The sequence below is a fragment of the Nycticebus coucang genome, chromosome 6 (assembly GCF_027406575.1).
Source record: "Nycticebus coucang isolate mNycCou1 chromosome 6, mNycCou1.pri, whole genome shotgun sequence".
NCBI classification, from domain to species: Eukaryota; Metazoa; Chordata; class Mammalia; order Primates; family Lorisidae; genus Nycticebus; species Nycticebus coucang.
In genome coordinates this window covers 128839467-128854098 of record NC_069785.1, presented here as the reverse complement: position 1 = coordinate 128854098, position 14632 = coordinate 128839467, and the positions used below count along the sequence as shown (strand labels likewise).

At 46.6% G+C, this 14632-nt stretch overlaps 1 protein-coding gene across 2 annotated transcripts in view; it reads left to right on the top strand.

Moving 5' to 3' along the window:
- Nucleotides 1–14632, top strand: part of PKNOX2 (PBX/knotted 1 homeobox 2) — a 273163-nt gene that overhangs the window by 161313 nt on the left and 97218 nt on the right. The window contains exons 3-4 of one of the 2 annotated variants that reach the window (XM_053594243.1): nucleotides 12203–12296; nucleotides 12926–12998. The exons of the other annotated variant lie outside the window; for it this stretch is intronic. The gene's annotated coding sequence lies outside the window, so the exon portion shown is untranslated. The remainder of the gene's footprint in view (nucleotides 1–12202; nucleotides 12297–12925; nucleotides 12999–14632) is intronic. 2 annotated transcript variants of the gene reach the window in all.

Sequence of the window (14632 nt, the reverse complement as noted above, 5' to 3'; positions counted from 1 at the left end):
TGTCATTGTCTTTCCATGGCTCTTGCCCCCACTTTCAACCAGAAAGCAAGATTCATGAATGCTGGGATGCTTTTCTCTTTTGTTTACAGCTATGAATAATTCCTGGCACTCAGATGCTTATTGAGTAAGTATTTAGTAAACATTTGTTGAATGAGTGAGTAACAGTTTAGTTTCTTTTTATTTCATCTTTCCCTTCCCAGAGGAGGTCTTGCCTTAATAGCCAAAAGAGGGTTAAATCTTTTTTTGGAGGGGGGTGTTAAATCTTTTTCCTAAGAGAAAGGACCATCTCCTTTGGGCCTCCACCCTCAGCCATGCAAGAAAACACCAGAAGCTTTGAAATTATAGTTATTATTTAAAAATCTGAGGTAGGCAATAAAAAAAAAATTCTGTTTTCAGAGAAAACTATAGGATTTTCAAGATATGTTGTATATTTTTCCCCCTTAGGAGTGATATCCATGGGAATGTGTGATTTTCGTGTAATTTTAATCAATACTGATTCTTTCTGTAACCTTAGCAAGATAAAGTCATAGCTTTGATTATTCTGTCTATAAAATGGGTATGTTGATTCCAGCACCACCACCCTCACAAAGTTGCTGTGAAGCTTAAACGAAAAGCTGACAATATGGCTGGAGAAGCTTTAAAAGTGTAAATTGCCTTGCAGATACAGAGGTGTATAAATCTCATTAACACCAGGCTAAGGCAGAACTAGGGGTTCCCTGATACAGACCATGGTGGAAGTGATCATCTGGTTCTGACTTTATTTTACAGATGGAGAAACTGAGGCCCAGAGTGGTGAGGTGCTAACACAGGAGAGTTTTGGGCGGAAGCCAGGTATCTGGGCTCCCAGCATGGTCTCTGGCCTCTTTGGGTCTCTCAGCTGCCAATTCTGTAAGAACAAAGATCCTGGTGATTTGGGGCCCAAGTCAAAATCACCATGGCTGGAAGGCAATTCCTGACTTTCAGATATCCTTGGGAATCCCAAGCCTTCCCAAACAGCCTAGGGAGCGATTGTAAATAAAATCCTTCACCATATCTTCCATTTCTTAGTGGCCTCTGAATGAGAGTTTCACACACATTTCATTGTCTTTCCTTGTCACCTGTCCTCTGCTGTGTGTGTTCCAGGAGCAGGTTATGACTGAAACCTCTGTGAGGCACAGGGTGTAAATCTTCCCTGAGTGAGAACTGTGCCTTGGGGGCAAGGTCATCATATTGGCACAATCTCCATATGAAGTGTGGTCATCACGGGAGGAAACTGGGCCCTGAGAAAGACAGGGGGACACAGATTAATTTCTCCAATGTCATTCTTCCCATGTGTTCCTTAATGACTGAAATTTACATGTGTGGGGGAAAACCACAATTTCTCCTGGAAGGCAGAGAACAGACTGTTTCCGCAGGTGGGGGCATCCACAGGGCTCCATATTCATCTCACTCAGACTCTTTTGGCTTCTTGTTGTGCGTGTGGCTATGACCGTGATCACGGACTGTAATCTGTGCCTTTGTGTGTCTGTGATAGTGTGGGATTAGTGTGTATGTGTATATTGTCACTGCTTCTTTGTGACTAACTGCAGAGCAATGTGTGTTTCTTAAAAATATATATATTTCTCACTTTCTGCATAAATTATGCCGTGTAAAAGGCCATCCGGGCTCAGTTTCTAGCATCCCTTTTCTATAAAGCACTGTTATCAGAGCCTGGTCCCAAAACTAGTCCCAGGAGAGGCTTTTCCTATATTCTTTGCCAAATGAAATGTCACCGACTCACCAAATGATGAGGAGAATTCTTCTTGTTTATTTCCCAAGAGAGGCAAGGCAGAAGCAGCTCGGCCTCTTCACACCTTCTCCCTGGCTAGACGAGCAGGCAGGCAGGTGGGCAGGTGCGGAGGAGCTGTGCTGGGGAGGCCACATAACACACCCTGGGGCTCTGCTCTTTCTCTTCTCCCCTTAAATAGCTTTGTGTCTTTAGGCAAGTCACTTAGCTTTTGTAACCTCAGCTTTTCCTTTTTAGAAATGGGACTAATAATACCTACTTTATAGGGTTGTTTTAAGGTTTAAATAATAAATTGGACAATATAGTTCTTTGTAAACGTGATGGGTAAGTGATGTGTTATACACTCTGCATGTCCTCTGCTGAATATATCCATTTATTCATTCCATCCAACAAATGTTTGTTTCTTTGTTTTTTGTTTCACTCTGTCACCCTGGGTGGAGTGCGGTGGCATCATAGCTCACAGCAACCTCAAACTCTTGGGCTCAAGTGATCTTCTTGCCTCAGCCTCCTGAGTAGCTGGGACTACATGCACCTATTACAGAACCCAGCTATTTTTAGAGACATGGTCTCATTCTTGCTCAGGCTGTCTTGAACTCCTGAGCTCAAGCAATCCACCTGCCTCAGCCTCCCAAAGTGCAAAGATTACAAGTATGAGCCACACTTGACTAAGCAAATATTTGTTGAACAAATATATAAAAGTCTGACAGTTAAGTTCGAGAACTCATCCTAGCAAAAGTGCTGCATACCTTTCCATGGTCACCTTTGAAGTACTCCCCTTGGGAAGCTCTGCACCAATGACAGCATGCAGTCCACTCTTCAAAGCAATTTTGGGACTCTTTTTCTGGAATGATCATTAGAACTGTCATAGGAAGGTCTGGCATTTAAGTCCCCAAACTGACCACTATGTGCGTAGGTTGGCAGCACTGTACAAACAACTCAGAAAGGTTTCATAACCTTGGTATATCTGTGTCTCACAGCTGTCTTTGTGTCAACAGGTGGAGGTGTCTTGCTGAGTGGTATTCATTTTTTTTTTTCAGATTAATATAAGGGTACAATTAGGTTACATTTTTTGTATTTGTTAGGTTAAGTGTTCATTATTGTTGAATGTTTTTGAGTGCCATACTACAAAAGCGTTGATGGCTGTTCCAGGAAAAGAGTTCTAAAATTGCTTTGGAGGGTGGACTAGGCACTGGCATTGATGCATTGCTTCCCAATGGGAGTACTTCAAAGGTGATCGTAGTGATATTTAGCAGTGATGTATGTAGCACTTTTTCTAGGATGAATTTATGAGCTTAATTGTCAGACCTCATATATTTGACTTTGGGAAGCTCTGTAGGTTAGAGATTCCATTCAGAATTATGTAATCTAGTGGGATAGATAGACTGGCACACAATCACAATTTGGTGGGATAAGAGTGAAGATAACTGTTCATGGGATGCCATAAACTCCTGAAACATTCCCGTGGCAGCCAGTGGAGGATGGAGCAGGCCACAGCCCATCAGGACACTATTGGTGAGCTTAAGTGTGGTATGGGGGACAGAGAAGTGGGAAGCATAGCTTGCTGCACCTAGGGTGGAACAAAATAAGAGGTTAGATTGTACCCAGATGCTCTCACCTTCACCTGCTTATGGGGAGGGTTTTGGGGTGCTGGAAGGCAGCCTCATAACCCAGGGTGGTAAGCAGCCTGGTGGGTGGGGAGGGGAACAGAGGCTCAGAGGCTAAAGGGTCTGACTGCTGGGGAAAGGATAGGAGGGGAGGAGTCTAAGAAGGAGACTGAGCCACAATTAGCAAGGAGAGGCAGAAACAGAAAGGGCCTTGGAGAGATTTCCAGTGTCAGAGTCTTCTTCTAGTGGGGATGATGGTTTCTCCAAGAAAGAAAATCCTTCTGAGCAAGTTAGGGACTTCCTTACAGCCATGCACTTGGTCTTAGGGATATTTTCTTTCTGTTATAGATTCCCAAGCATCAGTCTCTCCCCCAAGTCCCTTTCTCCAGACAGAAAGTGTGTGTGTGTGATCAAACTCTGCCCAGGTCTTTGCCTGCTTTGGGCATTCCTGCTTGTCCGCTCTTTACCTCTTTCCCTAGTTTGATGAAAACACACTGCATGAGGCTATGTCTGAGCTGGAAGCACAAAGTAAGGGGTACAGAGCTCCTTCACTCTGGAAGATCAGGCCTCAGTGGAAGGGCCATGCATAGGAGGAAATAATAATAATCCAATGATAATACCCAGAGTTCATGGCTAAGAACTTCCGACTTATCTTGGAGATATGGCTCCAGGTAGTAGGGTTATAGCAAAGAGGGAACAACTAACCCCATGGACAGGATGGCCTTGAGAGAAAACCTCACAGAGCTATCTTAAAACATAAGTAGAATTTTGCTAAACGAGACAAGCTAAATAAACAAGCTATTATTACTATGATTATCATTGGTGACAATAGTCCTATATTTATTTATTTATTTATTTATTTATTTATTTATTTATTTTGTGAGACAGAGTCTCACTTTGTTGCCCTCAGTAGAGCACTGTGGTGTCATAGCTCACAGCAACCTCAAACTCTTGTGCTTAAGCGATTCTCTTGCCTCAGCCTCCCAAGTAGCTGGGACTACAGGCACTTGACACAACACCCGGCTATCTTTTAGAAACAGGGTCTCACTCTTGCTCAGGCTGGTCTTGATCTCCTGAGCTCAAGCAATTTGCCCAGCTCAGCCTCCCAGAGTGCTGGGATTACAGGTGTGAGCCACCACGCCCAGCTCTATTTTATTTTTTTTGAGACAGAGTCTCACTTTGTTGCCCTGGGTAGAGTGCCGTGGCATCATCATAACTCACAGCAACCTCAAACTCTTGGGCTCAGGCTATCCTTCTGCCTCAGCCTCCCAAGTAGCTGGGACTACAGGCGCCTGCCACAACACCTTGCTAGTTCTTCTTCTTTTTTTTTTTCTATTATAACTCTTTTTTTAAACTTTTTTTTTTTTTTTTTTTGAGACAGAGTCTTGCTTTGTCACCCCTGGTAGAGTGCTGTGACATCATAGCTCACAGTAACCTCAGACTTTTGGGATCAAGTGATTCTCTTGCCTTGGCCTCCCAAATAGCTGAGACTACAGAAGCCCACCACAGCACCTGGCTATTTTTAGAGATGGGTCTCGCTCTAGCTCAGGCTGGTCTTAAACTTGTGAGCTCAGGCCCGCCTTGGCCTCCCAGAGTGCTGAGATTACAGACATGAGCCACCGTGTCCGGCCCCTAGTTCTTCTATTTTTAAAAGAGACGGAGTCTTACTCTTGTTCAGGCTGGTCTTGAACTCCTGAGCTCGTGTGATCCACCTGCCTTGGCCTCCCAGAGTGCTAGGATTACAGGCAGAAGCCACCGCGCCCAGACATTTTTTAAAGCTTTAGTCTGTGTCATTGCTCAGCCTTTTCCTATCTGCTAGGCACATCATGTGTGTGATGTAATATACGACATCCCATAAAATCCTAAGAAACATCCTGTGAGGTAAGTATTATTATTCCCATTTTATAGAAATAGGAAAACTGAAACTCATACAGGTCACACAGCTAGGAAGAGGGAAACCTAGGATGTAAATCCAAATTTGTCTGACTTTGAAGCCTTTTCCATGCCATTGTATGTCATATTATCTCTCCCACATTCAGTTAACATCAGTGCAAGAAGCGTGTGAAACCACACCCGGTTTAGTCAAAAGCTCTCAATTCCGGGATGTATTGAAACATAGAGAAGTCTAATGCCTTGGGCAGTGAAGAATAGTGATAACTAAAGAAGCAAACTCTCAACTGAACGGTTTCAGCATCAGTAGCGGCTCCTCTTCACATGACAAGAATAATACTTGTGATTATCTACCCAGGCACAGTACCAACCCAGGTGTGTGTGGAGGGAAGAAGAGAAATGGGAGGCGCGAGTCTTGCCCACGGAAGTTTATGATTCCGTTGAGGAGACTGAAATTAACACAAAAAGCAGAGGTTCACAAAATAGAATAAGATTAAGGTCTAATCATGGGGTGTGGGGTGCAAGAGGCTGATTTGAGCTGGTCGTTGCAGATTGGATTGGACCCATGTGACCCACATGGCAGAAAGGAAAGAGCAGCGTGATGGCTTGTGCACAGAGGGACAGACAGAGCTCAAACACAGTGTGTGCTAGGTTGTGAGACAGGGGCAGCCCGGGCTGGCTGGAGAAAAAGTTCAGATTTGAAAGTAGCGGGGGATTAGATAAGAGGGATGAGAGGGTCAGAATGATTATGAAGGACAAGGATGGAGGCTAAGAAATGTGGATTTTGTCTTCTTAGGCCCCAGTAAGCCATTATGGACTTTTGAGCAGGGAAGAAACAGCACAAACAAGGCTTAAATTATTTTAGCTTCCGAAGAGCTCCCTCTCCCTACAGGATTAGAATCCAGTCTCTCTGGAATCAGCCTTGTTGCTTTGGTGAAATTTGAGGCTTTCTCTGGGATGACAACTGTGTTCAATAGCTGATCAAGAGTTGTCAGAGAATGCGATAGGAGAGTGTCACACTGTCAGGTCCAGCCTCTTATTTACAGATGACGATGATGAAGATCAATTGGTGATGAATTTTGTCTGATAGCACAGAGCCAGCCTTAGCAGGGAGGTGGCAGGAGCCTAAAGACTCTTAGACGCCTACTGTTGGGCAACTGCTGGAGCTTCCTTGTAGCCAAACCGCACTAGTTTTTCTTTGATTTTGAGACAGAATCTCACTTTGTCACACTTGGTAGAGTGCCATGGCATCATAGCTCACAGCAACCTCAAACTCTTGGGCTCAAGTGATCCTCTTGCCTTGGCCTCCTGAATAGCTGGGACTACAGGCACCTGCCACAACACCCAACTAGTTTTGTTTGTTTTAAGAGATGGGGTCTTGCTCTTACTCTGGCTAGTCTTGAACTTATGAGCTTAAGCAATCAACCTGCCTTGGCCTCCCAGAGTGCTAGGATTACAGGCATGAACCATCACGCCTGGCCTCAAACTTCACTTCATCATGCACATATGGAAGAAGGGCGATTGGGTAGGCTGCGGAGGAAGGACAGACTCTTTTGAGGCTCTTGCACCAATCAGAACAAAGATGATGGTTTTGCTTTTAGGACAGGTATCAGAGTAGGGTGACTTCCCCAAAGTGGACAGAGGACAGGTGTTTGGTTTGAGCCTCTGGCCAGAGATCCGGAGGCTCAGTCTTCGCCACTAAGTGTCCTACTCATCTGCAAAAAGGCCAAGTGCAAGTTGGCAGAACAGAAGTGTTCTCTGGGAAAGACTGCCCATCCTCGGCCCAGGTGGAATGAACTTGGATAGGCAAGGAAGGGCTCTTTTCCTTGTCCCTTAACAAATCTGGGCCATGAGGTCCCACAGACCCGTGCCTTCCCATCCATCCATCTCTCTGTGTGTCTGTCTGCTTCCACGGCTCGGCCATGCTTGCAGTAGCCTTACAAAGGGGAAGGCCTCTGCATATGCTGGGGTCTCTCTGGCTGAGATCTAGAGAAGTGTGCGTGGCATGAGTCGGGAGGGCCAGTGGTTCGCAGAGGCTGGGGGCTGGGAGGATGGCCGTGGCCACTGGGGGATCCCCTCCTCCCTCCCTGCCAGCCTGGCTTTCTGTCATGTGAGTGGCCTCCCTTACACTCAGCGAATAGCTGGCAGTGACAGAAAGGAGATTACAGGCTGTATTTCTGCCTTAAAGCCTTCTCCAGGCTGTCAGAAACAAGCAGAACTAGGTAGTTGTCAGTTCTAGGAAAGGAGAAATCATGTATATTGTAGCCCTGAAGCGGTGGCCTGTGTGGAGGCATTCTGGTGTCACCTCTGATTGTCTTTCCTCCCTCAAAAGCGTATTTTATTAATCCCTGAGTGGGGAGCGGGGAGCGGGGTCAGCTTCTCTTCCCTAATACTGGTGTGATTACTCTCGGAGGAATTGCAGCTCCTGGATGCTGTCTTGGAGTTGGGGCAGGCAGAGACTCAGCTAGAGCAGAAAGACAGCAGGCACAACACAGGGCTGCGGCAAGATGCTGGAGGGAGCCCTGGCCCCGCAGTGGTGAGAGAGAGGCAGAGGCTGAAGGACACTCCAGGCCTCCCGGGCTTCCTGCCTTCCCCAGCACTGACCCAGGCCCTCTTCCTGGCTCCTGCCACTGGGGCTTTGGCTGAGAAGGGGACCTTGAGGCTACAGTCAGAGCAGCAGCATATACACATCACAGGTTACAGTTATTTCTTTACCTTCTGTCTTCCCCACTAGACTGTGAGCACCTCGAAGACAGGGAGAGAAGAAGGGGGTGAGGGAGAGAGAGAGAGGCAAAGAGGCGAGAGAGCGTGTTTCATCTTTGATGCTTTGATATGCTCAGGCCCCAGAACCTGGTAGATTCTTAATACATGGGGGGATAAATTAAAGCAATTTGCACCTGCCCAGAAGAGGGAGGAAGGAGCCATAAAAAACTACCTAAGAACAGACCTCTAGTCTGCCAAGTCTGCCTCAGGCTGATGTTAGCAAAGCTCCCAGGAATGGCCCCACCCCTCCACTCAGCGTACACCCACCTCTGCCTTCTTCAGGGAGTCCAACATTGATTTAGCACTTACTACCTAAAGCATTCGCTTTGGATGGTAAGAAATACAAGAGCGAAAAAAAGAGGGGAACTTGGAAGAACAAAACGTCTGGAGTTCGAAGACATACCACTTGCTGGGTGTTTTCTTAGGCAGGGCCTGTACTTGACTTACCCAAGCCTCATGACCCAAGTCTTATAAAAAGAGAATAAACTACCTGGCAAGGAAAAGGGCATCTCTCATCTGCTGCTGATAGGATGTAAATGGGTGTGACCTTCCTGCAATTAATGTGTAAAAATTCCTTAACATGAACATATCTTTGGACCTAGCAATTACACATGTGGAAAATTATCCCAAGAAAACGATCGAATCTAGAGCAAAAGTTCACTAGAAGAATAGTCATGATTTAGTCACTATTTTGTTATAATAGCAAAAACTGGAAATAATCTAAACAAGAAATGTCAAAAACTTGTCTGAGTAATTATAGTACATCCATACATGGAATGCCATAGTCATTAAAACTATAATTTATATTTTTGAGAAAAAAGTGTTTTACTCCAGGTAGTAATTGTGGTTTATCTTTGTACTGTAGGATTACAGCTTAACTTTCCCCCCTCTTTTTTATCTATTTTCCGTAATAACGTTTGTTATTTTGTAAAGGTAATAAAATCATTATATTAAAATGCCTACTTCTAAAGTTTACTTTAAGAGTTAACAAGATATTACATGTGAAAGTATTTTATAAACTGAAAATTTATACAGATAGAAGATAGGGTTTCTGTCCCTGAGGAGCTATAGTTTGGGAGGAGATGAAAGATACCCAAGGTAACGATAGCATGAGACTGAATGTGACAAGAGCTTTCAGAGAATGACAAACAGCATGTTACTTGGAAGCACAGAGGAGGAAAAATTACTCTGGCTGTAGAGGCAGCAGCCAGAATGTTTGAGCGAACATTGAAGAATGATGGTTAGGATCTTCTTGACAGATAGAAACATAGATGGAGGGCATTGAGGGAAGAAGGAAGGTGTGGGATGGGTTTGGGAATGGGAAGTGCTATGTGTGGCTGGAGGGTGGAGAGCCCCTAGTGCAAGGTATAAGGTGAGTCTGGAAAGAAGAGGCCAAGTCCAGGCACCCTGAAGGCTGTACTTGATATAATCAGTATGCATTTGCTAAGTGTCTTGTATAAGCAAGGAGTCATTGAAAATTCTGGAGTGGGTAAAGTATCTCAAGAACGGAAGAAAAAATATCCAATGTACTCAGCCCTACTATGAAACTAATTTATGGCTTTCACATGAAAGCTATAACCCAGTTATAACCTAAGAATAGGGGGAAAGGGGACAGGGAGGTGAGGGAGGGGGGAGGGGGGCAGAGGGAGGGTGATTGGTGGGACCACACCTGCGGTGCATCTTACAAGGGCACATGTGAAACTTACTAAATGTAGAATATAAATGTCTTAACACAATAACTAAGAAAATGCCAGGAAGGCTATGTTAACCAGTGTGATGAAAATGTGTCAAACGGTCTATAAAACCCTTGTATGGTGCCCCATGATCGCATTAATGTACACAGCTATGATTTAATAATAAAAAACAGAAAAGAAAATTCTGGAGTAGGTGGTGACACAGCTGTAAGAGCCTCAAGGGCAGCGCCTAGGTCCTTAAGGAACATGAATGAAGTCACCTGCCTGGAAGCTCAGTCTAGAATAAGCGGTGTACAGATGTGCAGGGGGCTGACCGTGGGTTGTGGCTGGCATGGCCAGGGAGAAGGGTCCTTTCTAGATTATGCCACAGGGAATGGAAAGGAGGGAAGATGATCTTGGCCCTGACTGGAGAGGGATGAAAAGTGGGATAGGGATGGAGATGTGAAATTTAGGTGGGGCTGCAGCAGGGAGGAGTCAGACATGCCACCAGCTTTGCTCTAGGTGGCCAGAGAACTGGGAGTGGTCACAGAGTCGCAGACAAGTCGTGTGGAGGAGGAGTGAGATAGGAGGAATTCAGTACTCCCTGGATGGTTCAGACCTCTTGGGCTCCTCTGAGCGGCTGCCCCAGGGCAGGCAATGGCCAGGGGAGCCTGAGATTCTGGCTGTTTTGAATGTGTCTCCATATCCCTTATTTCCTCTTGGAAGGAGTCTGAGGTGTGGAAAAGGGAGGGGGATTTTGTTTCAATCCAGAGATTGTTAATGGAGATTCATGAACCACCCTGCCTGTCCTGGAGCTTCTCTCAGTTGGTGGCATCCTCCCAGCACACCTGCTTCCTCTGTCCTGCAACTGGGAATTCAAACCTCCCTCAAGACCCCTATGCTATCTGCCTGCCACTATCACCTCCCAGCAGCACATGCAGCAGCACGTGCGCAGGTGTGTGGGCACACTCACGCTCACACTCACACTCACACTCACACACACCCCGGCAGGGAGGTGGGAAAGTCTACATTTCCATTTCCCGGCTGCAGCTCCCAGCCTGGGCCACTGTTTAGCTCCTCCTGTTGTCATGTCACTAGTTAATTACATTCTTTACTGAGGTGCAAATGTGTTTTTACAAGGAGGCTAAGATGGTGTTAACTAGGAAGGAACTGTTAATGTTAAAGATGCATTTGCCTCTGGTCCCAGGCTGGTGGTGCTCTGGCCTGGAGGTGCTCCCTGGTGCTGCTATGGAAGTGCAGCCCAGGACTCAGGCCAGACCCTCTGCCCGCACCCTGCGGTCCTGGCTCTAAGCACAGCCTCACTGGAGTCAAATTAGCAACTCATCCGCATGGAGAAATTGATGGGATTGTTTGAGAAATGTCTGGCCAGACCTTAGGACAGTGCTGACCACCCAACCTCCATTTGTCGACATCTTGGTCCATTTCGAATACTGAAAAGCAATTAATTCATTTTAGTCTAAAAATAAGTAAGTTGTGCAGCCAAAGCCACCTTTAGGCCATGGCTGTGTTTCACTGCTAATTGCTGCTTTGGGTCCATTCTCCTAGAGCAGGTGTACTCAAACTGTGGCCCACGGGCCACATGAAGCGGTGTGAATTGTATTTGTTCCTGTTTTGTTTTTTACTTCAAAATAAGATATGTGCAGTGTGCATAGGAATTTGTTCATAGTTTTTTTTTTAAACTATAGTCCGGCCCTCCAACGGTCTGAGGGACAGTGAATTGGCCCCCTGTTTAAAAAGTTTGAGGACGCCTGCCCTAGAGTCTTCCTTCCTGCTGCCCTCAGACATCTTCCCCTCTCTCCCAGCCCATCAGTGTCTCTCCAGACCCCCAGCCAAAGCCTGCCCTCCATCACATGGACCTGGAACTTACCTACATACTTGAAAAAGCTACCAATGCTCCATCCTTCCCCTGAATTTGTCAATGTCTTAAGATGTCAGCTGCGGTCTTCCCAGTACCCAGAAATCACTCACAGATAACTGCCCCCACTTGGGGAGAGGGCAACCGGCAACTAGACAGGCACTTTCGTCTGTGACAAAGATTTGGGCTCTATATAATGGCTTGGTTGGCCTCAGCAACCACACTGAGATGAGGAGATGAGGAGAAGGTGGAGAGAGAGTTGAAGGTAGACAAATATGGATGGGCACAGTGTCTCACACCTGCAAATCCCAGCACTCTGGGAGGCCAAGGTGGGTGGATTGCTTGAGCTCAGGAGTTCCAGTGACCTTGTCTCTACTAAAATAGAAAAACTAGCCTGGCATAGTCCCAGCTACTTGGGAGGCTAAGGCAAGAGGATCCCTTGAGCCTAGGAGTTTGAAGTTGAAGGTAGATATGGTGGGAATGTCTGCAGAGGAAATAGAATACATCCCTTATAGAACAGGAGAAACTGAGAAGCGGGGGTGAACAGAGCCCCGGGGTCCCCCTCCTCTGATGCCCCCTCACCCCCAGCCTCTTGCCTTCCCTGCTGAGAGCTTTCTGCCCTTTTTTGCAGGTGTTTTGTCTGTAGCTGACAGGAAGAATTTCTGGCCCAGCTGGAAGTGAGTCTCCTGAGGACCATCCCAGAGGCTGCAGGGATCACCTGAACAGTAGGAAATGCTTTTCTGTCCTTTAACACAGAGTTAAATCCCCCAGGCAGATTAGCTTTTCTCCTGAAAGCCTCTGGAACCAGCTCATGGCATGAGCGATGTTTAGCATATACAACCTTGTTTTTCATGTCTTTGTGTTGCCCCCCCTTAGTTTTTTGAGGGGGGCCTCTAGATCTTTCCCCTGGATTCTGTGGACAATTAATTGTCATTGATATGGATGGATGGGGTACTGTGTACCCCCTTGATGATGATGACATTTGTACAACTCTCTGGAGCAAGTATTATCATCTAAAAATGACCTGGGGGTGGGGTGTTAAGGTACAGTTCCTGGACCCCACCACCAGAAATTCTGATTCTGGGAGTCAGGCCCAAGACTCAGGAATGTGCACCCAAGGGGTTTTGACGAACTCTGAGGAAACCACAGCCCAGGTGTTTCTGATGAACTCTGAGAACTAGTTCTTCAGAATGTATAAAGCATTTTGAATAGAAAAATCTCATTTAATCTTCTTATCAGATAGGGTTTTTGGGGGGTCCCCTTAAGTAACTTCATGATCTCACAGACATAAGTAGCAATATAGGCAGGGATTTAGAAACCCAGTTATCCAAAACAACCCTTTTTTTCTTTCCAGTATGCCAGGATAAGGGCCGGATCTGTTATGGTGAGATTGGGCCCCAACTCCAAAGGACCCTGCCCAGGATTTTGTAAGTTTCCCTGATGTCTCAGGACCACTATGACCTTACAGTTCATCAGCCTTCATTTTGGGGGCAGTAATCATTACTAGATTCCTCACAAAAGCTGGTTGTCCTGGAGAGAGGGAGCTCAGGGCAAAGACGAACACTCCTTCCCGGGCCCAGCTCCCCAAACAGTAGGTAGCACAGCTGTGGCTATTCACAGGGGACCGTGTATCTGAGGACAGACTGGCAGCAATGACCATGCTGCCTCCTGTCTGAGGAGCTCAGTTGTAGGTGCAGTGAGGGTGGGGGCGTGGGAGAGCTGTGGCCCCTTGAAGTGAGAGTGGAGGGAAAGGTGTTTAGTTTTCTCCAAATGCAGGTTGGGTAATGACCCTAAGGCTCAGGCCCACAATCTTCAACTGCATTCAGAGCCTGTGTGCCAGTGACACTGAAGGGAGTTCGCTGTGAACAGTGGCTGTGAGGAGGGCTTGAAGAAGATGAGGAGAAGGTGGAAAGGAAAAAAGGGGGAATGTGTGTCCCTTACCTGGTGACCCAGTGTGAAGTCCAGTGACTTTCTCTGGAACTGAAAACACAACTGAGGCTCTTCCTATTGAACTCCCCGGCAGCGTCCAGTTTCTCTCCAAACTGACGCTGAGACTGGATGCTGGAGTCCAAGCAGGGCCTGGGGCACTGGAGGTGGCCCTGCCATCACCTGCATGGTAGAATATGGGCAAAAGGGTTGACCAACTGCTATCTCCTGCTGTGGGCTGTCTCTCTGTAGAGTGGATGGCTTTCATGGATGAGCTAGAGGCAACCTCAAATATCACCCCTGACCTTTGCCCTCCTCCCCACCCACCACCCACTACACACACACTGACCACTGAAGTATCTTGCCAAGTGAGAGATGGTGTGGTCTATTCTGGGGACTAGATACAGTTGACACTATTGGTTGGAGGGGTGCATGCAATTGGCAAGGACAATTTTTGCAGCTAATGTTTGAAGCGTGGCAATCAGAGAAGCCGCCAGCTGTCTCACTTAAATTCTTAGCTCTCTTGCTCTCTTTTTTTAAAATCGTTTTGCTTACATAATCCACCCCCTTTTTATTTTCTAATTCTCTCCTCGCAAAGCTGGCACCAGAGGGGAAGGGCTGGGGTGGAGGGGGTAGCAATTACACATCGGTTTAGGGAGCATTTACATTTTGCAATTACAATTTAAAAATAAGTCTCGCTAATGATCTCCACGTGTAAATGACAAACCCTAACTGACATACATACTCTCCTGGGCCTGCCTGCCTCCCCAGAAGTCAGAGGGGGCAGAGGTACCTGGGGAGACTTAGGAAGAGGCTGGGGGCTGCATTGGAGGGGTGGCAAGAGTAGTTGATGTGCCTTCGAAGGTGGCAGAGGAAATCTAGAGCTGAGAACCAGGAAACCAAAAATGCTGGACTCCGGGACCCCCCCCAAACACCTGCACTCATGCCCAGTCTAACCCATCTTCTTCCAAGCCTGACACTGTGGATCTCTGCATCTTCAGGTAGCTCCACCAGTGCTCTGAGTGGGGAGAAAGGGAGCCCCAACCGCTAACATCCTCTGATGCAGGGCTTTTCAAAGTCCTGTTGGGCAAATGTAAATCCCAGTCCCTGAGAGCCAGCCAGGGTTCCTGGATAC